General features: G+C 36.6%; 1 protein-coding gene across 2 annotated transcripts in view; it reads right to left on the bottom strand.

Moving 5' to 3' along the window:
* Window positions 1-15,571, bottom strand: part of LOC149078741 (uncharacterized protein CG43867) — a 102,237-nt gene extending 86,666 nt beyond the window's left edge. Inside the window, exon 1 of one of the 2 annotated variants that reach the window (XM_089240841.1) lies at window positions 15,249-15,571. The gene's annotated coding sequence lies outside the window, so the exon portion shown is untranslated. Of the gene's footprint in view, window positions 1-6,716; window positions 6,764-15,248 lie in introns of those variants that run through there. The other variant, XM_089240842.1, reaches the window with a different exon arrangement.
* Between the last annotated feature and the right edge of the window lie 12,418 nt (window positions 15,572-27,989).

Here is a 27,989-nt window from a genome sequence, read left to right as displayed (position 1 = left end):
TTTTCTCGGATCTTTGACTTAAAAAAAAAAATCAACCAGGCCCGGCCATGGGTTTCCAAATATTAAGAACCATTTATTGGCTTACCTTACCTTGACCATACCTTAACCATTTAAGCGACAATGACGAAATATCTCGTCGCCATAAAAGCCTCTTATTATAGCATTGACAAACCCAGATATTTTGTAAAACTTTTTCCTATTTACTTAGTTTGCACCTGTTGAAAATCGGAAGAAAGCCTTGTTCAATTAAGAGAGACATGACATTTTGAAGGGTGGTTTAGTGATTTATAATTGCCGCTTAAAAAGTTAAGTAACGATCGTCTTTTTTTTTTAATTATTATTTTTTGATTATGATTCGGTCATAAAATTTCTGCTCAATTCTTTTAAGGACAAAAAACCGTCTTTATGAATCTCTTGATGGATGGAGTCTCATCAGAGTGAAGAAGTATCATTTGAAAATCTTGCGAAGTAATAAGATCTTTGAGTAACTTGCTCATTTTCTGCCGACACATAATAAGCATCCGGATTTTAAAGAGAGAGAGAGAGAGAGAGAGAGAGTACGGTTTCGGTAATTAAAGTCACTTCCGGCTCCGAGTTGATTTCCCCTTCTCCTCTAGTTTCCTTCAGATACTGAAACAGTTCGTTTTCTTTCTTCGTTACAGTAAGAAATAATGGAATTTCTCAAGTTCAACTCAATGAGCAGCGACTCTGCAGAATTTTCTAAATACGCGGCTCTTTTTCCAATGATGGAGATCCACTAGATGTAAATCACGTGCCACTATATACATATTCTTACAGAAAAGATGTGGTACCATTTTTCCCTTAAATGGGAGACATCTTTTATTAGTAAGTACTTATTGACCGAATCATAGCACAATTTCTTTCTTTTTTTAACAATTAATCCCTCAAACCCGAAGGAGATTTAAATGGAATCGCGGTTTCCACAGAGGTTTAGTAAAAAAATTTTAACTTTTAAACTAACTATTGAATTGATTTGAAATTTTTTAGGTTTATAAAATAACTTCTTGTCTATAATATTATAAAATATCGCGCTTATTAACTAAAATTTATATGATATTCTCTTTGAGGTAAAATTATTTTTCTCTCTTTACAGCTGCAAAAAATCGGATTTACAACACAGCCTCGTGGCTGTAACAAAGAACTACTAACTCAATTATGCAGGACATTTTATAGTTCAACGGGGCTAAAACATGCTCTCTACAATAATATCTCGGATTCGCACGTGTCAAGTAGCAAACGTTCATCACTCACAATAAAATGTGATAAATAAAAATAATATAATAGTTATGATTGTACAAAGAGACGTTATTTCTCTAGCGAATGATACCAAACATGCAGAGGTCGTGAAATGTATTAAAACATTAAGATATGCAGTTGGCCACCGACCACGTACTATGCGCGTATGACGACGACATACGGTGATTTAATCGCACTTACTGGGTACGTAAGACGTCGCTGAGGGGTTAATATATTATTATGTATATAACGGGTGCGGCAAAAGATCATAAATACTTACACAATCAGTTCAATTAATGATCAGATTGTGGTTAGGGAAGCTGGTATGCACCAGAATGTATTGTCAAAAATTATGTTTGCTATTTATCGATCACTTCAAAAAAATGTCATCAATTTAACCATTTGTGCTCACGAGTATTTTTTTTCCGAAAAAATTTTCAACACATACGTTTTTGTGTCAAGATGTGCTCAAATGAGTGCAGTTTTCCGTTAACTTGCGCTCAAATGAGTACAGTGGGCACAAATGAGTTGAGAGTGCTAGCACGTATTTAGCATGTAATAAGCGCAATATCCACCCATGAAGTTGAATTTTGAAGGAAATAATTGCTATGTGGACTATTTTTTAGTTGGTTGATTTGTGACAACAAATCCTTTAGTTTAGATCGGTGGTACTTAACCTTTTGTGTTTCACAGACCCCTCTGTGTCAATACGATGACGTCCACGGACCTCATTATGCCAATAAAATGAAGGCTACGGACCCATTTACAAAACAATATTTAGTATAGGCTAGAACAATATAAAAAAAAAATTCTCATAAAAGCTCACGGACCCTCTGAAACCTCTCCAAGGACCTTCAAAAGGTTCGTGAACTTCTGGTTAAGAATCACTCGTAAGATAAAGACGGCATTGACTCGAAAACTAGTTTTTCTTTTCCTTATTTGTTAATGAATAAAGTAAGGAGGAAATTAAACTTGGCAAGAGATTTGTAAAAACTAACATCAGTTGGCGTAGTTCTGCGAGTTGCACCCTCTATCGTTGAATATCTGAAATTTTTCATTAAAAAAAACCTATGTTGGCAATGATTCGAGTTCAAACCACCCTCTCGCATATGTGAATAGAATTTTTTATGAAGGTGAGAAAAAAACGCAAAAAAATGTATGTCTATTGTTAAACACGGGAAATTTTTAGTAGAAAAAAATATATAGAAATAAATCGATCGGAAGTTTGAAAAAATTCATTCAACCGAAGAAAGAAGAGGAGCTTTTTCACTCTTCACAGCATAACGACCAACTGTGCGCTTTCGAAAAATAACAAGGACCTACTGAAAAGAAGGGAGTGGGATCGCAGCTGGTATATAGCGTACTGGGATCTTCTCTGTCCATAGCTGAAACACCACTGTAAAAAAAATTAAATCTCAGAGAGAAGAAATCATCACAAATGTGTAGGCGGATAATTCACAGTGTGGGGGAGAATGTCTCGGGAGGGATTAACGGATGCGAAAAAAGTGAACTACAAAAAAAGAAATGAAATAAAGTAAAAAACGTTCTTCACTGGCCGATACGTCAGTAAATACCTGTTGCATCACACTCACTCACTCATCGTGTTCACAGCTGTCGCATTCGATTCGATAAATACAGTATATTCAGACCTTTCAGCAAAAAAAAACCCCACTTTTACACAAAGGGTGCTCAACCTTTAGGAGAATGCGGACCACTTCATTGGTTTAAAAATGCGTCGAGGGCCACTACTTAAGTGATCTATGAATGTCCCGCGGATCACTCAAGTGTCCTTGGAATGTGCCGCGAGTCACTTAAATCATGTGCAAATATGCCATGGGCCGCTTGAGTGATCTGGAACTGTGCAAAACATCATTTACAACAGTGATCTGGAAATGTCTTAAATGTTCCGTAAATATGCCGCGCGTCACTTGAGTGATCTGAAAATGTGCCACGGACCACTTTAGTGTTGTGGAACTACACCGCGGTTCACCAAAGCGATTTGTGAATATGCCACGGCTCCTTTAAGAGATCTGGAGATGTTCTAAGGCTCCCTTAAATGATCGGGGAATGTGCCGCGAATCACTTGTGATCTGTAAGTGTGCCCTCTCTTAGTTCATTTATACAAAATGAGGGTTGACCTCGAGGGCCATGTGTTGAGCATATATGCTTTACACAATGAATGACACATCATTAAAATTCTACTAGAAATCATCGTCACTGTGCGAATCGATAACTGAAATGAAGTACACCGCCAAACAAAGTAGCTACATAATGTGCAAACCTAAGAAGAAAGTATTGTGATCTGGGGTTGTTTGTGTGAACTTTGGTCAGAAATAAACTGAAGTCTACGGAGTATTCGAGCACATTTAACCATCTATTAATGTTTCATTCTCGGAAGTCGAAGGTATGTTCTAGAATGACGAAGCAAAAAACATCCATCTCACATTTAATCATCGATCATTTTCGTCGGGAAATTTATTATCAATTCCGAACGGCAGCATTTTTTATACTTATTGAGGGGTTGGTGCGTTGAATCCTCAATGCGGTAGCAATCTTTTTGTGTGGTCCGTGTCAGGAACGTTTCTGAAGTGGACGAATCGGACATCGAACACCGACACCTCTAAATACAAAAAAATTATTTCACCCTTCTCGAACACGTTTGCTTATACTGTATGGGAGGAGATACATGGAGACTGAATAGCGATAGAATGTCTTGCTCCAATCGCTAGCGTGTAGGTGATTTTGGGTTCGAACCCAGAATTTGCGTTTGTATCACTCCTTTTCATTCGATTGTATTGAATTCACAGTGTTTCATTGCCATCATTTTTTTCAAATAAAATCAAATTTATTGTTATCATATAAAAGTACAAAAAAATAAATAAATATGAGAAAAAAAAATTTACCAAGGAGTCATTCAAAAAAATTCTGGTAAATGCTAGTAAAAATTAGTATGGGAAATAAAATATTCAACTAAAAAATTCAAATTATTCAAATTAAAATAAAAATTCATGGCAACAGAGGAGTGCAATTTAAAAACAGTTCTACATCTAAAATGATATATTTTTTGGATGTTGGAATCAAAGCAAAAACAACTAGATGCAGCATGTAATAAAATTAAACTGTTACGTTATTTAAGAATTACACGAGCAACAGAAAAACATTAAAACAAATTTTCTATACCATCAAGTGAGAACATGTATTGCTTGACACATTTTTTTAAAGGATGATAAATTAGTATTGTGAGTGATTTCTGGTCGTAATGTATTGTAGAATTCTGGGATATAAGATAAGTAAAATATTTCTTCAAAAGTGTTTTATGAGGCAACGGAAGTGAATACATATTATTTAGTCTATTTGAAAATCGAGATGTATTTAAAGGTAATTGACTTTTGAATAGGATCAGAATGGATTTATAGAAATATAATTGGACGTAATATAAGTATTACAAGATGTTGATGAAGTTGTATTGATGGCGTAGTAAAATTATTTGTGATGATTCTAATTATTCTCTTATTATGGAGGCTTATTATAGGGTAAACGGTTGAAAGGTAGTCAGAACCCCAGACAGTTAGACCGTATAGTAGGAGTGAGTGAAACAAGGAGTAATAAAGAGTTAGTAAAAACGACTAATTCCAAGTCAGGTTTACGACTGATCAAGAAAAGAAAAGTGGAAAAAGGAGGATTTTTTTTTTGTACGTTCCCGCAGTAAGACAAGCATTTTTTCGACTATTCCCGCAGTCAAAGGGTAAAATACTTGAATATGAGGTTTTTTTCTAACCAATCCGTAACGGCGCCGACTCGCAGAATCGGAAACCAGCGTGCACTCTGTTCGTAACCCTTAAACCATTGTTTCTCAAACTTTTATCACCCGCGGCTCTCTTGCTCTGAACAACGTTATTCGCGGCTCCCCATAATACTACCATAATTCTTACAAAGAAAAAGAACAGTCTTTGAAGCACTGAACCAGCGCATATTAATATCTACGGCTCACCACGACGCCCCTGAGAATGGTTGGCGACGTACACTTTGAGAACCACTGCTTAAACAATATACCATAAGTTGGATACAGGCCCCCCCCCTCGAAAGGGGGAGGGGCGAATCACCGAAAGTAGGCACAGTGAACGGGGACGGCGAATGTGTCTACCTCCTCCCTTCCACCTATGCCAATAATAAACTTTTTACTGAACGGGGAGGCGATCGCACCTATCACCCCCCCCCCGTATCCGCCTATGCAGTGTGCATTGTATATTCTCGCTAATATACTCATCTTTGAACCTAGCCTGAGTGCCCACTTTTTTTTTTCCAAGGGAGGGGGGCACTTCAAGTAGAGGTTATTGGCCGTATATAAAGAAAAAAATAGTGTTTCATAAAATGCGTTGTTACAGACAATCACTGTTTTCTGCTTCTCGTTTTTTCCCATCATTAAAATACACTGCTGTGTTTATACAACTATTAACTTAAATTCTTTCTTTCTTTCAAACCAAGCACAACTCAGGTCTACCGCTATGGGCAATTTACTACCGAGGGAGTTCCGCCGTTAGTGTGAGAGTGTGTACCTAACAGTCTGAGTGCGTATGTAGTGTTGTGTCTGATTTTTTTCAGTGCTGCCATCTATATTTCAGAAGTGAAGTGTAATGATTGAGTATTTGCAAAATTTCAGGCCTGATGCTCTCTGTGGCGAGACTTTTTGACGGGGAGATCGGCTCGCATTCACGCCCCGAAGTTGGGAACCACAGAAAACTAACTCCAGCTGACCACCACTGTGGCGACGGTGGGCTTCGAACACTATGACTACTCGACCACCACAGCGGCCTATTAACTTAAATTATATTACAGTCGAATCCCGTTATAACGAACGCCAAGAGACCAGAGGAATCACTTCGTTAAAACGAAATTCCGTTATAAAGGAATTCCAGTTTACCTAGCATTGTTCCTATGTAAAGTTATTTGGGGGATTAGAAAAATGTTCGTTAAAACGAGATTTTCGCTATAACAGTATTCGTTAAAACGAGATTTTCGCTATAACAGTATTCGCTGAAACCAGATTTTCACTATAACAGTATTCGCTGAAACCAGATTTTCACTATAACAGTATTCGTTAAAACGAGATTCAACTGTATCATCTATTTGCTTAATCTTACGTATATCTATGCAATTATTTTATGCTTGGCTTTCGTTCAACTTACGTGAGATTTCTAAATACAAATACAAAGGCCACATTCGTACCCTGGATTAATCCGCCCCCCAATAATCGAGGTTTTACTGTATGTAGATGTGTTTTTCGTCTCCCCACAATGATGTCGGAATTTTACTTAATTCTCAAATCGTTAGTTACGAGAAAAAATACATGCACACATGAAGCCAGAGTATTCATTAAAAACCTTATGATATGTCCAATATGCAGTGTGTTCATACTAAAATTCACCTAATCTTAGTTTTCTATTTAGTTTGGTACTTACCACCATCGTAATTATACTTCTGCTTCCTTCGAAAATTCGCAGGTATTTCAGATGAAGATGATGTAAAAACGAGCTAGGTTATGGTTCCATGATTCCATACGAAGCGCGAATTTTACCGAATGCGACACGAAACTCCCGTCCCCAGCAGCTGAATGCGATATCGTTAATTACCAGACGCCACACTGAGCCCCACCACCACCATAGAGAACGATAGAGATGTGTGTGTTAGCGCAAATGGGAGAAAAAGGATGTTTAATGTTTTAGATAGAGGGAGGATGTGTCAACTAGCGCTCATAATTTAATCAGCAACAAGCATTAGTCTTACTAATGACGCTCCGCGGAATGAGACCGCAAATACATAACACCTACTAGTGTTATGAATTGCACAAAAAACAAACGAAATTGGCTTCAATTAAATAACGAAATAATTAAGAATATAAGTTATTATAATACTAAAAAATGAAAAATTATTTCGTAGGATCTAAAGGAGACAGAAAACATTACACAGTGCGTTTCCTCAAATTTTACGCTATTGTAATAGCAAAAAATCTTGGAACTGAAAGCTAATAAGGCTGATTCTTAGTTTCGAAAAACAACAGATAGAATATTAGTAAATTAATTAACTCATTAACAATAAACCTTCATAATTAGTGTCAATTAATAGAGTTATTGGTGATAACATCTTTCCCAAAGGAAAATGGTATTTTCACTCATTTTATTCACTCATTAGCATGTCAATTCATCTACTTATCATTCTCTTTCCTCCTCTTTCAATTAACTCCTAATGCACTTGATATATGGAGTAGTCGCCCGGAGTGGGGGAAGCCATATTTGCTCATCTTGTTTCAGGACGAAAGATTTTGTTTTGCAGGAAGGAAAACGATGTACACATCGTTTCCGCGTAAGGAAAACTGACCACCGGAAAATTCACCGATAAAAAAATCACAAAGGAAAACAGTGAAGTGAGTGATCAAATGAGCAATTGAATCAATCTGCAAATGAGTTAATGAAAAAGCAAATGAGTCAGTGAATGAGTAAATAAGGCAGTGAATGAACAAAGCAGTGAGCAATTTATCAAATTAGTAACCAAGTGAGAAAATGAATGAATGAGCAGTTAGGTAACAAAGTGAGTGTCTTAATGAGTGAGCAAGGGAATGGGTGAGTGAGTGAATGGGTGAGTTACCCATCTGACTGGGTAAATGAGCAAGTCAGTGACAGAGTAAAACTGGCCTGTAACTAGAGTTAGACACCCACCCACTAGGTCATTCACACAAATACTGGATTCCTCACTTTTTCACTCTCTCACAAGGTCTATCAATCTATCATTCACTCACTACGTCGCATACTATGTCAACCACTTACTCACTAGGTCACTCACTAACCACTCCGACCCTCACTGACCTACTCGGACATTGCTCGCCCTCTTACTTGCTCAATCACTAGCTCACACACTCGTGGCGAATAGTTGCTGGTGAATTTTGCATAAATCCAGTATAAAAGTTCCAGTAAAACGATGTATTTTCCTCATTTGAAGCTGCACTCAAAGACGAGCAAAACCAATAAAACTAGAATAGCATGATGACCTTAAAGCACTTTGGCATCACCAACAAAAACCCCGGGGAATGTAGCTTTACATCTATAACCACATTTTGTTGTTTCTATAATGTTTACAATGTTTTTAGAAAAGTAAATCAGGAAATATTGCACTTGTAATTGGACATAACGTGCTTGGAAAATTTGGTTTTTTCGAATGAACAAAATTTCATCAGAATAGGAAAAGAAACTAAAATTCTCGAACAACAAGATAGACCGGAAGTATGTTCAGAACAATATTCTCGATGAAAAGACGATGCAATCACAGAAACAAGTATAAATAAAACTGGAAAAGTTTTTGAATGGAATGGCGTTGAAATCACCACCAACTACATTTATGGGTTAGCAAAATTTTTTGGACAGCCTCCAGGTTCAAAGAAAGACGGGGTGGGGGATAAATGAATGTAGAAACTCCGCAACCCTTTTCTTCACTCTTATCACGCACATGCAAAAGAAACGAGAAAGTTGGAGGAGGAATCGCCGATAAATTTGAATACGGAATTAGGATAGACGCCAAATACCCCCGAAGCGATTTACTGAAGAAGTAAGAAGTGGGGCGGGGGGACTTACAGGAAAGATTTCCCCCGCGTGACAGCATCGGGAAGATTCGACACACAAGAAAGAAAAATAAATCGAACACCGAATATATATATTTTTCGATCAAGAAGCAGAATAGGAAAATTCATATGCATTAAGAACGCCTGAAGAATTTCCTAAACTTGGCGAACTGATGGGGGAAAGAAGCGAAAGTATTCATATACCGTCGAACAACAACAACCATAAAAATCATTAATAAATCTGTATGTATGAGGAAAAAATAGCGATATTGTGTTCATTTCTTAATCGTTATTATATTGAAGACACAATTATCTATCTCGCAGATGAATCACTTCAACTTATTATCACCAGCCATATAAGATGAATGTGTATTACAGCTAAGGTGACATCGATTCTGACAAGATAACCACAAAGGACTGACAAAACATGTTTTGATGATGCCAATTCAAATAGAATAATTGGCAATGAAGACTACACATGCACAGTCAAAATGAGGCTCTCTACATGCATCTGCTTCGGTGGTAAGCTGATAATCCGGCCTAATATTTTCCTCAATTTTTGGTACAATAAAATTACTAAGAAAATCTATGTTGAGGGGGGGGGGATGTTCACAGAAAGCTGGGATGGTAGACCCAACAAAAACGTTGGCCTGGGAACGTGCTGCCAGTATTTTTGTGATTGCTAATGAGGTATAGACATATTTCTGATGTGACATATCTACAAAAATCGATAGAACCTAAAGCTAAGGTTTTACGAAATAGTATAAGTCAAAATCAAAATTTTCAAAATCAAATCATATCCGGAGAACTGCGATTTCATTTCAAGTTGTGTTTCAAGAAATATAAATATGAAATAATATGGGCCTAAGTGCACATGCAAGATTTTAAATAATAAGCATTATATTTTGAAGAATAAAACACGAAATTTAGTTTGTCTTTATTCATTTAGCAGTTTATGAGGCTATTATTCATTTAGCAAATTTCAAAGTTGACAAGCCAATTCTAATTGAAATGAAATTCAGTGAAAATTAAGCAAATTTGTCATAATTATTAGTAATATTCGCATTGGTTTAGAGATAGAAAATTAGATCCTAGTTACTGTGAATTTTGATGTTTTCGCTCATGGAGGTGCTTCAGACTTTCACTGAACCTTGCATTCAGAAACACTGCCTCAAAGCATTACAATATCCGTGAAAAAATCATCTGCATTTCCGCTGGATAATTTTTATTTTAGATTAATTTAACAATTCAGGCAAATAATGTGATTTGGCCTCTGAGTAATTTTTTGAGAAAAGATGTAAAGTATAAAAAAGACAAACCGCGATGAGCAGTGCTAGGCAAATTTCAGGCGCCTGCTCGCCATGCCGACTAGAGAATCCGTATCGATGCCCAAAACAGGGCACAACCAATCTCTGGTGCCAGGTCGCAATGGCGACTATAAAATCGGTATATTGACACCTAAAATTTCTTATATGTGATCGCTGTGGAGTCTATTATGAATAACACAGAATTTTCTGATTTCATGTCAGTTAGTCTTTAAATTAAAATCATTCTCGGCTCCTAAAAAATTTGACTGACACCTAAAATCTTTTTCATTTGACAAGCCCTGGCTTAAAATAGTCTACCTGTGACTGTTAAATTGGACTCTTTGGATGACATAAAATTTCCTGGTTTCATGACAGCGCGTCTCTCAACAAGAAGGGGCATCAAATCCTTTATAAATATATATATATATAAATGATGTTTTTCTTGAGTAAAGACAGCTTGGCTCCAAAAAACTTGGCTGGCACCTTTTTTTCTTCTATTAGTGGAGCCCTGGTGATACCAAAACATATCAAAAGGAAGTGACAAAAGTATGGTATACGAAAGTAAGAACAATATCCACTTGTGAATACCGGCATTAAAACCGCGCATTTCATGTTGTTTCGAACCATCCATATTAAGTCAAGCAGGAGCCTCATGCTCTGACTAATAACAATCGCGATAAGGAAGAGGAAAAGGAGTGAAAAAAAAACAATACTACAAACAAGTTCACGCCTTCAATAACACTAATGGAGAAAGCTAACTACATGTTCATATACAAGTCCCTGCTCATCTCGAAAACAAAACAACAACCGCGGCCAGCGTGGGATGTGCTTCGCCCAAGGCCCGTGTGCTAAAACACACACACATCAGAACCACACAATTGTAATAATGAGAGGTGGAATAGAGTATGGCTGCAGGGCGTTTTTCTGCCTCGGTTTTCTTTGGGTTTCTTCTTTTTTTTTCCATCTTCCTCAGCCACTTTCGGCCAAGTACTTGATCATTAATTCCACCCTCATTCAGCATGAACAATCCATGATCAAGGTCTGGTAAACAAAAAATACCAAGGAACTCTATGGGAGAAACTGACACAATTTCCAGCACATCTTGGTCAATAATATAGATTGATCATTTTTGATGGGGGGAATGGAAGTCATATGTAATTGTATATACTTTTTTATACATGTAAATCATTGCAATGGATGAAATTTATGACTGAGATGTAACATATAATTTTATTTTAAGAAATATATTAAAAAATTTGGTCACAAAAAAGAGTATTTGCATCTAAAATGTAATAACTTGCATTAGAAAAATATGTACAAAATCTCTCCAGCACTTGGTATTAGACTGCGATACCCAATTGACCAAAGGGTTGTTGAGTACATTTCTTTTTTACATGTTGTTAATGAATAATTCTGACTTACCGCAAGTTTACGTGAGGAAAAAGTTCATACATAAAAATTGGAAAACTAATAGAGATTATTTTTCATGGTACCCAGCAAAATCTGCTTGATCATTTCCTCGACCAAACCAAAACGCTTGAAAAAAATATAAATCAAAATCTTATCCCTCCAAATGTTTTTCAAGTTTGTTTTTTTTCCTGATTTTAACAAGATCGTTGAGAATCCTGGTTTTTTTTTAACCCATTAACAATGACTTTGATATTTTTAAAAACAAAAAATAATGAGTAGAACCACTTCCACCATTTATTGGCAAAGAAAAACTTCAAATTTAGAATGACAAATTTTCTTACCAACCTTCATGCGTTAATGGGTTAATACAATCTTTAAGTTGAGGCTGTTAGAAGCAAAAACATTATCCATTTGATGGGTTTATCTTTACTTTTCAGGGATAGGCCTACTCTTTCAGAAAATTAAGCAGATATAGATTGCATAATGAACTTCATACATCATACACACGTTTTACACACATGGAAACAGAAAGCCAAATAATGAACACAAAGATTCTGTATTGACTTAGAAAGTGTTACTTGTGCTTCATTTAAGTTGTTTTACCTGCTAAAGCCAATCATCCAGTTTTCCCTATAGGCCATTCAAAAATGGAAATGATACAACATGATTTAACAAATGTTAATAGAATTAATTTAACAAAGCTAATGAAATCACTCATTTTAATTCCCCTCCCACTTTTAAATAAACAGGGGAAATAGACAATAGTTTCCTTTTTTTCCTAATGAATAAAAAAAACATATTTTATATTTGAAGAAAGTACCCCCACCTCTTATGTCTCTAAGAGTGGTCTTTCATTACTGGGAAGTTTTTTCTTTGTGAAGGAGACAATATTAATATTTCTACTGCAATGTTCATTCAGGGAATGCATTTTCATTTGTTTCACAAAAAAAAAAAAAAAAAAATACTGACGTTTTGCTCGAATCTTTATTCTTATATCAAATAAATAAGTTTAAAAAAGGCTTAAAAATGAATTGAATTGCCATCATTTGGTGATAGCTAATGCACACACACCTTCATATTTATTTCACCCTGTATAGTCATGATTACACAGGGGAATTCAGGTGAACTCTTTGAACAAAAAAAAAGAGTGACAGAACACATCAGGACAAATAATATTAGTAATGGAACCATCACCCAAAGAAAAGAATAAATTAGACAAATGATATAGTCATCCAATGATCACACATTAATTTTTCAGTTTATGTCGATGCTGATTCTTCAATTGTGAAAAAATTAAGAATTAATTCACCAGTCCCAAAATTCCTTTCGCACCAGAGACACACTTGAAGTAGCTGCTGAAAGTAGTACGTGACTTAGATATGAATTGATATGAACATACTAGCCTATGGTGATACACACTATGCCTGATACTATGGTGGCAAAGAAATATTTCATTATTTGACAGTTATACCATTTGAATAAGATATTTGCTGACTCTACGATCAGAGTACGATTCTATGCTTCTTTGAAAGTATACAGTTTATCTATATATATGTATTCAGAAAATTTTGCTAAACACATATGGATATGTAGGCTGTAGCTACCCTATCAGAATATGAAGGGTTGTAATTTCAACACTTTTTTGTTGTTGAAAGAGTTTACAATCACCATGCTTTATTTGATGTTATAATCATTTGTTGATGAATCAAATGAATGAAAGATTCAAAAAAATATTGTCATACTATTTCTTGGAAACAAAATCATAATGAAAAAAATAAATACGTTTTTTTTTAATTATATATAAATATGAATATTTGAAACCCCTAGATATGCTCCTAAACCAACAATAAATGGCTCTTGAAATAATGCTTCATGAAAAACTACTCTCATATAATAATGATGCTTCAAGCAAAAAGTTTTTCTACAATAGGCCTGATGATCATGACAAGAGGTCAGAAAGCAATGCTCAGAGCAAATACAATTATACCTCCTGGCAACAAAGATATTTGCAAAACTTGCTCCTCAACAAGAATAGTTGGAAATGTTGTCGGAATATTTTTACAATTTTGGGGATAGCTCAATAATTTAATACCATAAATACTATGGTTTTGTAACCAACGAATGCAATATACAACCAACGCAATATACAACCATTGAATGAAACAGAGTTCTGTTTGATCTTCATCAAAACCAAAAAACTTAATAATGTGGTATCAACGTAATGTTACATAATTCTTATGCGAAGAACAATTTATGTGCAGACCAATCATAATTTATGTTATTAAATGTTTCGAAACATATATAAATAAAGCTGTTTGTGTAGTTTGGTGATGAAGGACATGAAAGATATAGGAAGAAAAGCTACAGTGTTTGTGTGACATTGAATCCGTACTAGATACGCATTTTAAATATGAATTTGTAGAAAAAGTCAATGATGACATTGCATCTCATAAAATGATGAGTATAATGTCATGATAAAGAACTAAATAATTATAATGATGATGTTTTGGATTGAAAAACAATTATATTAGGATTGAGAAATCTAAGAAACAAAAATGATCTACCTAAATAGTAATTATGCAGATTCATAAATGTTTAGGCAACAATATATTTTGTGTATCACTGCTCCAAAAAGCTACAGCAATGCTCCAAGTATTAAAAAAAAAAGGTTTCAATAACCTAATAAAGTTTCAAGGTGCAAAAAAGCTCTAACAATAAAAGCTCTGGGCAGTGACATCGTTTAGTTGCACTACAGTTATAACTTTTATTTGTGTTTACAGTAATTGTATGATTTGATGATATGATATGATATTGATATGATGATATGATATTGTATGATATGATCTTTATATATTTATGCAGAATTTTCATGAATTGCCACTAAGACAATGCATCGCCAAGCGGTGTCTCTTTGAACTAGAGTAGCTTAGGTATGCTTTGAATTCTCGAAGAAATTGTAATTAAAATCTTAACAGTATCAGTAAAACATGAAGCACATAAATCATCAGAAATATAATCATGATGTACTATCGAAATATATAGGCATATTTTCTGTAAATATGCAGTAAGTAACTAGTGTTTTTGCATTGTTATTATATTTATTATAAAATATATATAATATCACCTGCCAGTAACAGTTAGAACTACCAAACATATATAAAAAAGAGTTGCCACTCACCAGAATATACAACAAGCACACAATAAATAATTCATATCTCACATGGATAAAAATAACATAACTTTCTAAGATATTTCTATATCTTCATTATTTTCTCATAACCATAATTATTCCCCAGACTTTCAAACCATACAAAAATTATCCATTTCCTAAATATAATATTAAAAAAAAAAACAATTCACCCAAATAACTCACTGCACTGGAATCATTCGAAAATCACTATTAATTTGAAATATTTCCTCAACAATCGATTCCGATCCAGACAGGACATTGTTGTTATTGTCACATGTATTGTGGGAAAACAAACCCAAGGGGGGAGAAATGACAATCAACACACTGATATAGAGATCAGAAACGGATTTTAAGACCTTTTTTTGAGTTTGAAATAAAATCATATATAATTTTGTCATAGCGATAGGTGAAAGGTAAATATTGGACACCAAAGAGAGCGAGAGGGAGAGAGAGAGAGAGATATGCGATGACTCACCACTGAAAATTTTAGCATTTATCCACAAAGAGACGAACGCTGCCGCAACTGCTTTGGTCGTCGCCGTCGTAAAACATAAGGGCGTCTGATTCATCCCACTCGAAAAAAATGACAGACACAAACGAAAACTTTGTTCACGTTTTTTTTTCTCGAGGGAATGTTTTTCTTCTTTTTCACATGCATCCGCGGCAACACAGACACACAATGGCCTCTCTTCAATGGGACATTCTCTTTCCGCCACACAACACTCTTTTACCATCAACACTATTTTGAAACGAACCAAAAAGATGATGTTGTTGGTCACTCTCTTCGAATCCTCTCTTCTCTCTCTCTCGTTTTTCTCTTCTTTTTTTTTTTTCTCCGTTCTCCAAACCCACTAACGTTTGGACGACTAGCGGGTGACGTGCAGCGCCATCTGCCGCTAATCTTAAAGAACACAAGCTCACACCATGAGTTCGGAAAGTGATTAGAAAAAAATCAACTTTATATTTCTACAACGTTAAAAAAAATAGCAATATTCAACAACATTCAAGAATAGTAATATTCAACTATGCAACACTCAACAACGTTCAAGAATAGCAAAAATATTCCACAACGGAATATTCATTAAGGCAGTGTGTTCAACAATGCAATATTTAACAATGCAATATATTCGTTTTCTAGCAGTATTCATCAATGAAGTATTCATTAGTGCAATATTCCACAACCACAATATTCCACAACCACAATATTCCACAACCACAATATTCAACGATGCAATGTTCAACAACATTCAAGAATAGCGATATTCAACAATACAACACTCAACAACATTCAAGAATAGGGATATTCAACAATACAACACTCAACAACATTCAAGAATAGGGATATTCAACAATACAACACTCAACAACATTCAAGAATAGGGATATTCAACAATACAACACTCAACAACATTCAAGAATAGGGATATTCAACAATACAACACTCAACAACATTTAAGAATAGGGATATTCAACAATACAACACTCAACAACATTCAAGAACAGTAATATTCCATGAAATGCAAATGCGATATTAAAGAATAACAATATCCACCCATGAAATATAAATTTGATATTAAAGGATAGCAATATCCAACAATGCAACATTCATTAATGCAGTCTTCAACAACGCAATATTCATTTTCAGGCAGTATGTAACAATGCAATATCTTCAACAACCAAAATATTCAAGAATGCAATGTTCAACCAACATAATATTCAATAATTCAATGTTCAATAACGTTCAAGAATAGCGGTATTCAACGATACAACACTCCACAACATTCAAGAAAACCAATATTCAACAATGAAATATAAATTCGATCTTAAAGAATAGCAATATCCAACAATGCAACATTCATTAATGCAGTCTTCAACAATGCAATGTTAATTTTCAGGCAGTATTTAACAATGCAATATTAATTTTCAGGCAGTATTTAACAATTTAATATTCAACAATCAAAATTTTCAACAGTACAATGTTCAACAACATTCAAGAATAGCGATATTCAACGACGCTACACCACTAAACCACCTCGTTCATATTCCTGTGCGGAACTTCTAACAAATTGAGATATGTTGGAATGTGCGTGTTGTGAACCTAACGTGAAGCTTGTTTCTGTGTGAATGCTTGTTATAATGCTGCCATCTGCCACCATTTTTCCAACTATGAGTGAAGTGTAATGATTGAAGATTTTACCGTTGTAGTCCTGAACGATGCAACACTCAACATTCAAGAATAGCGATATCCAACGATGCAGCACTCAACGACATTCAAGAATAGCAATATTCAACAATGAAATATTAATGTAATATCCAGGAATAGCAATATTCAACAATGCAACATCCATTAATGCAGTGTCAGTGTTCAACAATGCAACATACATTAATGCAGTGTCAGTGTTAAACAATGCAATATTCAACAATCACAATATTCAACAATCACAATATTCAACAATCACAATATTCAACAATCACAATATTCAACAATCTCAATATTCAACAATGCAATGTTCAACAATGCAATGTTCAACAATCGCAATTTTCAACACTATTCAAGAACTGCAATATTCAACAATATTCAAGAATGGCAATACTGAACGATATTCAAGAACAGCAATATTCTACAATGAAATATAAATGCAACATTAAAGAATAGCAATGTCCAACAATGAACTTTATCGAGCCGGTATAAGAGGAAATATCTTAGAATGGTTTAAATCTTACTACTACAATAGGCGACAAGCTGTCATAATAGAGAAAGAAATTATCGAATTTCAGGAAGTAAAAAAAAGGAGTTCCACAGGGGTAGGTTTTGTGTCCGATACTGTTTTTAATTTATATGAATGAACTAAGCAAATTAAATCTCAATGGTAACATTATATCTTTTGCAGATGACACAGTTTCATATATTTAGGATACAGAAATAGAGTCTGATGAAAAAAACAGAAAAAGATCTATCAAAAATAAATCACTGACTAGTTAAACATAAATTTGAAATAAATACGCAAAAAACTAAATTCATGTGCACGAGAACAAGAAATATAAATAAAAGTACAGAAATCCACGTAAAGTTGCATACCCACTGCCAATCTAAAACTATATTAGAATGTGATTGCGAAGAAAGGGGTAATGTTTAATTATGAATACTTTTGGGAATAGTTATGCAAGATAACCTAAAATGAAACGTACATAGTGAAAAAGTGATAAAAAAAAACTCCGAATGTATTCGGGAGTCCTTTATAAACTTAAATACATAGTTGATAATAACTTCTTAAAAGGTATCTTCTATGCATGGGTTTACTCAAATATAAATTATGGAATATGTGTCTGGGGAGGAGCGTATTATGAAAACATAGGCAATTTAGGCAATCTTTATAATAAATTAAGAGAATTAATAAATGTCCCAATAGATAACCAAAAAATACAGTGGCACATATTGGCACTGAGACAGAACTACATGTACAGAATTTTTTAATTCATCATCAGAAATGAAAATAGAATCTCGAATGTAGATATAGAAATATTTATCAAGTGCCTAAAAGTAATAAAACATTATTTCAAAGAAATTTTGTTTTATATCGCTCCGAAAATAATGAACTTCATCTACACTAATAATCACACAAATAGTAATAGAAATACAAAATATAATATCTTTAATATGATCAAAAACACAGATATTAATGCAGTGATTTGAAATCAATTATTGTCCAATGCATGTTAAATAAATAAATAAACAAATATACATACATATATATATATATGGTAAAATACTACTTCTAATACATAAAAGAGCTGTTACTGAAGGAAAAAAAATCAATAATAAAAATCATATAGGCCTGCTGGAAGGACTTTACCGTCCCTTGGGGCTACGTATTGCATGTAATATATGTGTGTATTTTGTGTCGTTGTCTGTGTAATTTATGTTTGTATTTGTATATTGCAGCAGCATTTAAGAATAACGACATTCAACGATGCAACACTCAACAACATTCAAGAATAGCAACATTCAACAATGAAATATAAATGCAATATCCAGGAATAGCAATATTCAACAATGAAATATAAATGCAATATCCAGGAATAGCAATATTCAAAAATTCAACATCCATTAATGCAGGATCAGTGTTCAACAATGCAACATCCATTAATGCAGGATCAGTGTTCAACAATGCAACATCCATTAATGCAGGATCAGTGTTCAACAATGCAACATCCATTAATGCAGTGTCGGTGTTCAACAATGCAATATTCAACACTATTCAAGAACAGCAATATTCAACACTATTCAAGAACAGCAATATTCAACACTATTCAAGAACAGCAATATTCAACACTATTCAAGAACAGCAATATTCAACACTATTCAAGAAGAGCAATATTCAACACTATTCAAGAACAGCAATATTCAACACTATTCAAGAACAGCAATATTCAACACTATTCAAGAACAGCAATATTCAACACTATTCAAGAAGAGCAATATTCAACACTATTCAAGAACAGCAATATTCAACACTATTCAAGAATGCCAATGTTCAACAATTTTCAAGAACAGCAATATTCAACAAATATACAAGAATGTATATACAATGTCCAGCAATATTCAAATAGCTTTGACAATACTTAATTAATGTCTCGGTACTTACGCTAATGTGGAATTTTTGCACTAAATGTGTATATGCTTAAAGCAAGGTTGCTCAACCTTATGGGGGATGCGGGTCACTTCATTGGTTTGAAACGTGTCCCGGGTCACTTAAGTGATTTGAAACTGTGCCGGGATCACAGTTTCAAATGTGAGATGAGAATGTGCCACGGACTACTTAAGTGATCTGGAAAAACGTCCAAATTCACTAAACTGATCTGTAAATGTGATGTGCTGCGGGTGACTCTCGGAATGTGGCTCGGACCATTTACGTGATGTGGAGATGTCTTGGAGATGTGTCATAGGTCACTAAATAGAGTAAGATTGTGCCGCGGATCATTTAAGTGATGTGCGATGTGCGATCTGCGACAACGCACTAGACCACTTAAATGATCTGTAAATTCGTTGCGGGCTACTTAGTGATCTAAGAATGCGCCACCAAAAATCATTTTTACAAAATTAGGTTTGAAGTGGCTGGTCACATCAGATGAGCCCGAGGGCCACATTTGGCTCCCCGGCCATGGGATGAGTATGTATAGCGCAAAGTATACACTAATTTATAACTTTGTATGCTACAGTATATTGAGCAATGAAAAAAAAAATGTGTTTCAATCTTCATAGTGATTTTTTGAGGCCTATTTCCAATGCTTTTCAAAATTTTAGTCCTTATTTAACATTAATGTGCATTCAATATTTCTTTAAATAGCACTTTATGAACAGTTTCGATATTTTTTTACTCCTCATTATTTTATGCAAAAATCAACAAGAAAAATTACTCATGAATTATTAAAAAAACGCAGTAGCCCAGGTCGATAAGATACTCGCCTAAAGTACCGAAGGATGTTAAGAGGTGTCGCGATACCCGATTCATCTTTGTCAGAAACTTTCCTGACACAGGGTACAGCAGAAGCGGCGACATGACTACCACAGAAAAATATTGCTACCGCAAGGAATCGAGAGGTTTGCTCACCAATCTCTCAGTGAGTATAAAAAAAAGCCGGAATCGGCAATAAATTATAGGTCCCGGTCTAATTAGCCCTCGCGCGCAGAAAGAAGACCGTGGTGCGACAAAAATGATCAAAACGAACGAAGAGGGGGAATATATATATATATATATTTTAATAACGGATACTTCAAGCATCAATTAATAAATTAATGAGTTCACAATAATTGAAATTTATTTTCAGTATTGTATTTTGAGTAACTCCAAAGCACAAGCAATTTTTTTTCGGCAGGTGAAAAATCCGGACTTTTTATGTGATAAAAATATTGTTCCTTGAACTTGTGTCATTACAAAGGCATTGTTTGATTCGTTGAGAAAAAAGAAAGAATATATTCATGATAAGTCTCACGGGGTGAACACACTCGTGACTGCTTTTTTATTGCAAGTTATAAGAAAGCATTTTATCTCAACGAAATGAGTAGTTCTACGAGTATTTCTTCAGATCGCAATACATCTTCTGGCAATGAATCTTCGGGGAAAGCCACGCCTGCCGAAGACGACACGAAGAAACGTATCGCGGAGGCCGTTCAAATGGTATCGGAAGAAGACAAGATCAATCTTGAAGACCCGAGTTATACAATTGACGACTTGGTGTCTTCTCATTTACGAAAGTTTTACGGCTCCGTCGAGAAATTGACTGGCAAACTGAGTTGCATAAACCTTATGGACGATCTGCCTACGATACCTCCGGCAGATGAACGTGAAGATTCGGACAAAGACGAGGACAACGTCTCTTTGGTCGACCTGGAGGAGCTCAAGGAAATTTCCGCCAGTGATCTCATAAACTCGACAGCTTCCGTCGAAGAACTCATGAAGTCCGAGGATTTCGTGTCTTGTCTTGATAGAATCAATATCGACAAAAGCGGCACAGATGTCGACGAATCTTTAGAGGAGATCGTGGACGGCATCAATACCTGCATCGCACAATATCGCAGTGAAGCCGTGGATTCTGATACTGAACACAAAGAACTTTCGGGTCAAGACGTCAAAGTCACGGAAAAGCAAGAGATTACAGGAATAGACGAAGCGCGACAAATTAAGAACTCTCCCGAGTTCGCGAAGTTCTTCCTGTCCATGATAGAGGTTTCCAGAACGGACCTGATGGACATTTTTGAAGGTGATGACGATCTGCTGAATTCGGAGGACTTCGTCGACTTCTGCGTCACTTTGTTCAAGAAGAATCGTGACGGGACGATCGATCCCCGCGCCGAAGGAACCGGGCCCAGGTACGTGCTGAAACCCGTGAAAGACGATCCTGAAGATATTCTGTTCAACGAGAAGGAATGCGAAAATCTTTGGAACAGCCTCCACCTGAAGAGCTATTACGATTGTCTCAGACAAAATCTAGAAGCCAGTTATGGGCTGGTGAGTCGAAAGACCAATCTTTTACTTATAAATATGTCTATCATATCTACCATTCTATCTAATCTAGTCTATTCTATTTCTCGACGATAACTGTTCATCTTTTCGGATCCTCTCGTGAATCATCAGTAACTAGTGGAACCCCTTTTCGAGAATCTCTTATCTCAGAGCCGTCTTAATGCATAGCTCCCCGTGGGTCTGTGAGCTCAGTTGCATTTAGAGGAGGGGGGGGGGGGTCTAAAGAATGAGATCCTATGCCACGATTTCGGGAGTAAGTGTGCACATTGATAGTCTAGAACCTCCTCCTCTTAACCAGATCATAGCTCGCCGCTCTGTCTCAATGAAGAGATACAAGCAGGTGGTCGAAGAAGACCTGGGCCATGCTGGAAAATGTGTGTGTATGTGTTGTGAACCTAACGTAAATTTGTTTCTGCGTAATGCTTGCTATAGTGCTTCCACCTGCCAGACTAGAACCTCCAGCAATGTGGGGTCCCAGAGTAAACTGGAGTCCCATTTCTGCCAGTGGATCCACGCTGTACTGTCCTATTAATCCTGCGTTTCTAGATAGGTATGGGGCCTCAGAAAAATCAATTCATCCGGCGGCGGGGGGGGGGGGGGGGAAGAGCATGATGCTTTTAAGACGACCCTGGATCCATGATGTGGTTGGTGAGACGGCCTTATCTAAGCTACTCCGTTTTCTTCTATCATACTGCGGGATTGTGTACTTGTCGTGGGCAGAATTCGGGGGAGGGGGGCGTGGGGAGCATTGCCCCCCCCCAGCGTCAAAAGGGGAGTCGACTGAACATATGAATTGACATCATCATCATCGTGCCTTCCCCCCCCCCCAGCAATAACGACCGTGCCCCCCCCCCAGACTTCCAAGTCTATCTCCTACCATGATTCTTGGATCTCTTTTGGATGCAAATAAATATTTCTCACAATTTTACGTTCATACAAATTTATTTTCTTCTAGGTCGAACCTATTCATAGGGTCATGCTGATCGGCAAATTGTGCCCTTCAAAGACATACGAAGCTGAAGGTAAGTACAATAATACCACCCATGAAAACATTAATGGTCAGTCACTGTGTACTTCAATGATTCCACCTTTTAAAAGTACGTACTTTGGTTAAACACATTCAATGCTAATATATATAAAAACTGGGGGTTTTTTTCTGTTATTTCAAAGAAAATCCTTGAAGTAATTATAAACTCTCGGACCAAATAGAAACAGGGTATGACTGAGTTTGTATTGCTCTTATTTTATCAGATGAATTCAACTTGTGTATTTCACGAATTCAAGCTGATATCTTCGATGACGCCTCGAGTATCACTGGCATCTTGATCATCTTCGAGAACTTCTTCTTCCATATTGCCGAGGTGAGTCAATTTTTTGAAAGAATCCGTTCGCAAGATAATAAAATTTCTACTGGATTTTCTCATTACCCATCCTCATCATTATACATTTTCATGAGTGAGCATATGAACGCAATTTTTGTCTTTTTCCCTTAGAGCTTCGCCGATGGTATCGACGATATCATCAAGGAAACGGCGAGGATGGTGAAACGGGGAATTCTGGAAGAAGCCAAAGTCATTGATACTTCACATTATGTATCCTTTATTTTTCTTTATAATAACTATGATGAATGGGAGTGGGAATTTGGGATTTAGCCCTCTTGAAAACTATTTCCCCAAAAGTTTTTTGAGAGGGCTGAGTCTTCCCAATAATTGCTGACTATACATTTCAACTGCGTACGTCCTAGAACAGGCATCTTCAGCCCGTTGCTCGCCAGCACCCTGGTGCTCTCTGAAGCATCCAGAGTGCTCGATGCTTGTGTTCGATTTCGTGCTCGCGACCACTTGGTCAATGTACAATTAAATACTTTGCATAAAGTGCATTCAATGATTGAAATCAGCCTGATTACAAGCATTCGTATGTCAAACTTGGCGTAAAAGTGCTCTCCTTTTGATGAAAGGAGAGCACTGCCTTCCGTACAGGCAGTGCTCGCGACTAGAAAAAGGTTGAAGACGTCTGCCCTAGAATCACAGAATTTCCAGGTCTGAAAATCCTATAGGCAACATCCACCCCCCAGTATTTTTCTAATACCGACGGTCCTGCTGTGTTGGTTCTAAAAAAAAGCAGTTACCTATCACCTCAAAATATGGAATGCAGATGGCAGTACTAGCTAGAACACGAAACAATCTCAACGCTGACAACGTGAATACTTTAGGGCCACGCATATCTAAACACACACAATACGTCCGGGCATGTACCAATTGGTTAGAAATTCCGCAGAAGAATGTGTACGAGGTGCATGTACGGTTAAGTAGTAATAGTGTTTGTAAAATAAGAAAAGGATCCCTCACGGGAGGTGCACCATCCCCCCTACATCATAACTGGAACTCCCTTTTAAGGAGTCCGCTTTAGGCTAGGACTCTTAGTGGGTACTAAATATCGATTTTCCCGTAAATTTTACTTATAACTCTCGTTTACATGTGCACGATTTGGGAGTTGCTTTGGTGATTATTAACTGCAAGGCAACTTATTACCTTGTAGGGAAAAAAAGGAGGGACTTGGTACAGTTGAAAGAAGGGCATCTTTTTTGCGGAGGAATGGTGGGTGTGACTCCGACCTCTTCTCCCATAATCCTTTGCGCCACGAAAACTACTGTTAGCTCCCAAGGAGATTATAAGTTCTCACAAGAAGAGTAGAATTTTAATCTCCTAGGTTAGCTCCTTTGTCAGCCAGCCATCTTGGGCCAACTACGTCCGTTCAACCCACGTGACCACTGGCGACTTCCGGAAAGAGAGGGGATACCGGCTTAAACTAAACGCCCTGTGAACGGGCTGTAACGAGAAAAAACCATTACTGGTAACTTCCCGGGATATTTTATTGCCCATGTGAACGGACCTATAGTGTGAACATAAAAATGTGTATCTCTCTCTCTCTCTCTCTTGAGGTTGATTCATGGGTTCCCTGATTATTGCTCGGTCAGTCTTTCATTTGAGAAGGGAAACGTGCACTTTATAGGACTCACATTGCATAGGCTTAGGAGATAAGCTTCCGACCGGTACCTAACTATACACCCACAGTATCATCTTGGCTGCTAATACAACATAACCAGTTAATTTTACAAGTCACTTTCTGGACGCTAGAAGTGTGTTTTTTTTTACCCCCTGCTCTTACACTGTAAATTTACTACGAAATTAATGTCAGGGGTCTGATGGTCCTGGTCAACGGAAGGCTTGGAAAGGGCGTGGGTGTCATGGTAATATGTTTAGAACTACCACAAATTTTTCTCATATACGTGATAGAATTCATATCTTATTCGATGAGCCTTTGACACAATTGCCAGATACCGAATCGTTTGTTCGAATACTGGGGTAGCGCCTACGTCAGACGCATAGAAAAGCCTCTCGAGTCACGGCCTGAAGATCAAGTATTCGACGAAACGGAGATGGCGCATCGTATGAAAGAGTTCAGGGAGAAGATCCGGCTTCTGGCCTCTTATGTGATGACCGTCCAGATAGTAATAATATCAATTATTATTCATTTCTATTCATTTAAGCTTGTTCATTACGATCGAAATAACCATCACTTTACGTAGCTGCTAAGTTCCCAGTGCACACACGCATGACCAACCATTTTAGCAGCATCGCGAACATTTGTGCACAAATTGAAGTACTGGGGGAAAGGGGGCGGGCTGCAAGTCGACCATGACTGATGTAACTTGCAATGAATGGTTACAATGAAGGCCTTGGTGCATGAGCTATCTCAGTAAACTTTGTGCATGATGTATCTCAGTAAACTTTGTGCATGATGTATCTCAGTAAACTTTGTGCATGATGTATCTCAGTAAACTTTGTGCATGATGTATCTCAGTAAACTTTGTGCATGATGTATTTGACATCAATTTTGGAAAGCTTGTAGAAACCCTAGCCCGAGCATTTAGGTCAAATACCAATTACAGTCGACCTCGATATAACCACCCCCCCCCCACTTCGTGCCGTCGAAAATGTACGTTATATTTGGAGTGTTGTTATATCAAAAGGGAAACATATATGATAGTGGTTATATGAAAACGTTTTGAAGTTATCCTATCAACCGTTGTATTGGAATGGTCGCTATAACGAGCGTCGATTGTATTACCTTATTTGGCCTAAATGCTCATGACACTTCGGAAATGCGCCTACACAGTTTAAAAAGTTTCTTACTATTTTTTGATAAAAAAATTACTTAACTAATCACATTTCACAAGCTATATACAGTCAAACCTCGTTAGTGCGTCACCCGGTTAACAAGTCACTCCGCTTACCAGATCACTTTTTGGAAGTCCCAATTATCCTCAGGCAGGAATCGGCACAGCTATGTCTTACTCCGTTTAACGAGTCACTCCGCTTATCAAGTCATATTTTTGCTCTTCCAAGAGTGACTCATTATCGAGGTTTGACTGTATATATATATTTTTTATTTTTCTTAGGGTGCATTCAAAGAGAAAATCAACCAGCTAATGCCGGTGAACGTTCTGCCTGAAGAAGGTATACAATTTCTTAACTATTTCCAGAATATACAGGGTGCATATAGCTAACAGCACGCACCACGAATTACTGGCGAACTGTTCATCTTAGAGACATACTTCCAATTCCAAAGAGTATCCAAATAATGTGTAATGCTCAGATTAAGTCATTCAAATTGCAAGGGGTTTACAGTTATTAAAATAAAAAAAAGTTAACTTTTTATACGGACACGCTTTTATACGGTGCTCAAAATACCTAACGAGAAAGTTACTGCTCTGTCTCACCTGAAGACAACAATAGTAATCCCCCCCCCTTCTCTCACTGAGATATTTCAATTCTAAAAACGGAAGAAAAAACAAGATAAATGAGGGTAAAACTCGTTTTTTTTATCCCCGTTTGCCCAGTCTTCTCCCAACTTCCCTTTGCACTTTCATGTAATATTCGAAAGAGATTAAACCAAATAAGGTCGTCAATAAACTGAATATATGAATGCACGTCCATTATTTTTTTCATGCCGACAGCCTGAGTTGAAAAGTATTCTTACATAGGCGTACAGAGGAATTTCTCAAGGTTGGGGGAAGGTTTCGTCTTTTCCTTTTGAAGGAGGGTAGGGGGTTACGGTTTTTTTTCCTCCAAAATGGCATAACCTCTGCTAAAGATGGAGGAGTTTGGTTGAACTCACCCCCCCCCCCCCGTAAGCTTCGGTTGATAAAAAGTAGCAGATACCCCGCTTCCCGTTCGTAGTTGCACGGCTTCCAAAAAAGTTATGTTTTATTTCGTGTACAAGTCATCCTGCCGTTCTGGTACAAAACTCACTAAGAACACTTTTACAATTGTAATCCATTGCCAAACGTCTCGATCGCGATCTCACGATTTTAATATCTCATAAGACATTCTGCCTTTTATTGCCTGAACCTTATATACATGGGATTGAATCTCACCCTTACCCACTTTTCCCGCGTACGCCAATATCTGCTTCATACTATTACGGTGGCCAAAAATTCCTCAACTTATTTTATTACGGAAGAAATAGTACACGTAGTAGAAGTAGTACCTGTTTATTTGGCGTTTCCTTTGAAGTAACTATCCTGTGTAATTAACGTATATTTTCTATCGCTCATACAAAGATGTAAATGCGGATTTCAAGCCTCCTTTTGCCACAACACCTGCATCGCTGCTCACTGCACTTATTCGGAATTAAGCGATAATGAAAATCATTGTTCCTTAAGCAATTTTTTTCCGACGGAAACAACAAAAGTTATACGGGGCGAGATCAAGGGGATAAATTGGTTTTAGAAGTATCGAAATGGGGTGTTTTGACAGAGGTAATCTGACACCAAGAGGGACCTGTGAGTTAGCGCATTATCGTAATGGAGCAACCACGATTTGGACACACCCTTCCATTCAATGATCTGATTACTTGCGTCTCACCGAATCATGCAACCAGCTTATTCCTCGATCTTACCTCATGTGACTTTTACATCAGACATTTGCTTAAGGCCGGCATTACACTATAAAAGTTTGATAAAAGTTCGTTTATAAAACTTGAAAAATGCAACCAATAGACGGATCAGTTAAGTTCTCTCTAATGTAACAGATGTGCTTATTGGTTATATTTTCAAGTTTTATAAAAGAATTTTTATCAAACTTTTATAGTGTAATACCGGCTTAAGGGCCAATGATTCTCAGGTT

The sequence above is a fragment of the Pholcus phalangioides genome, unplaced genomic scaffold (genome assembly GCF_987345545.1).
Source record: "Pholcus phalangioides strain wild (caught in Gottingen) unplaced genomic scaffold, Ppha-v1.0 ptg000013l_1, whole genome shotgun sequence".
In the NCBI taxonomy this organism is placed as follows: Eukaryota; Metazoa; Arthropoda; class Arachnida; order Araneae; family Pholcidae; genus Pholcus; species Pholcus phalangioides.
This window is presented reverse-complemented; position numbering and strand designations above follow the sequence as displayed.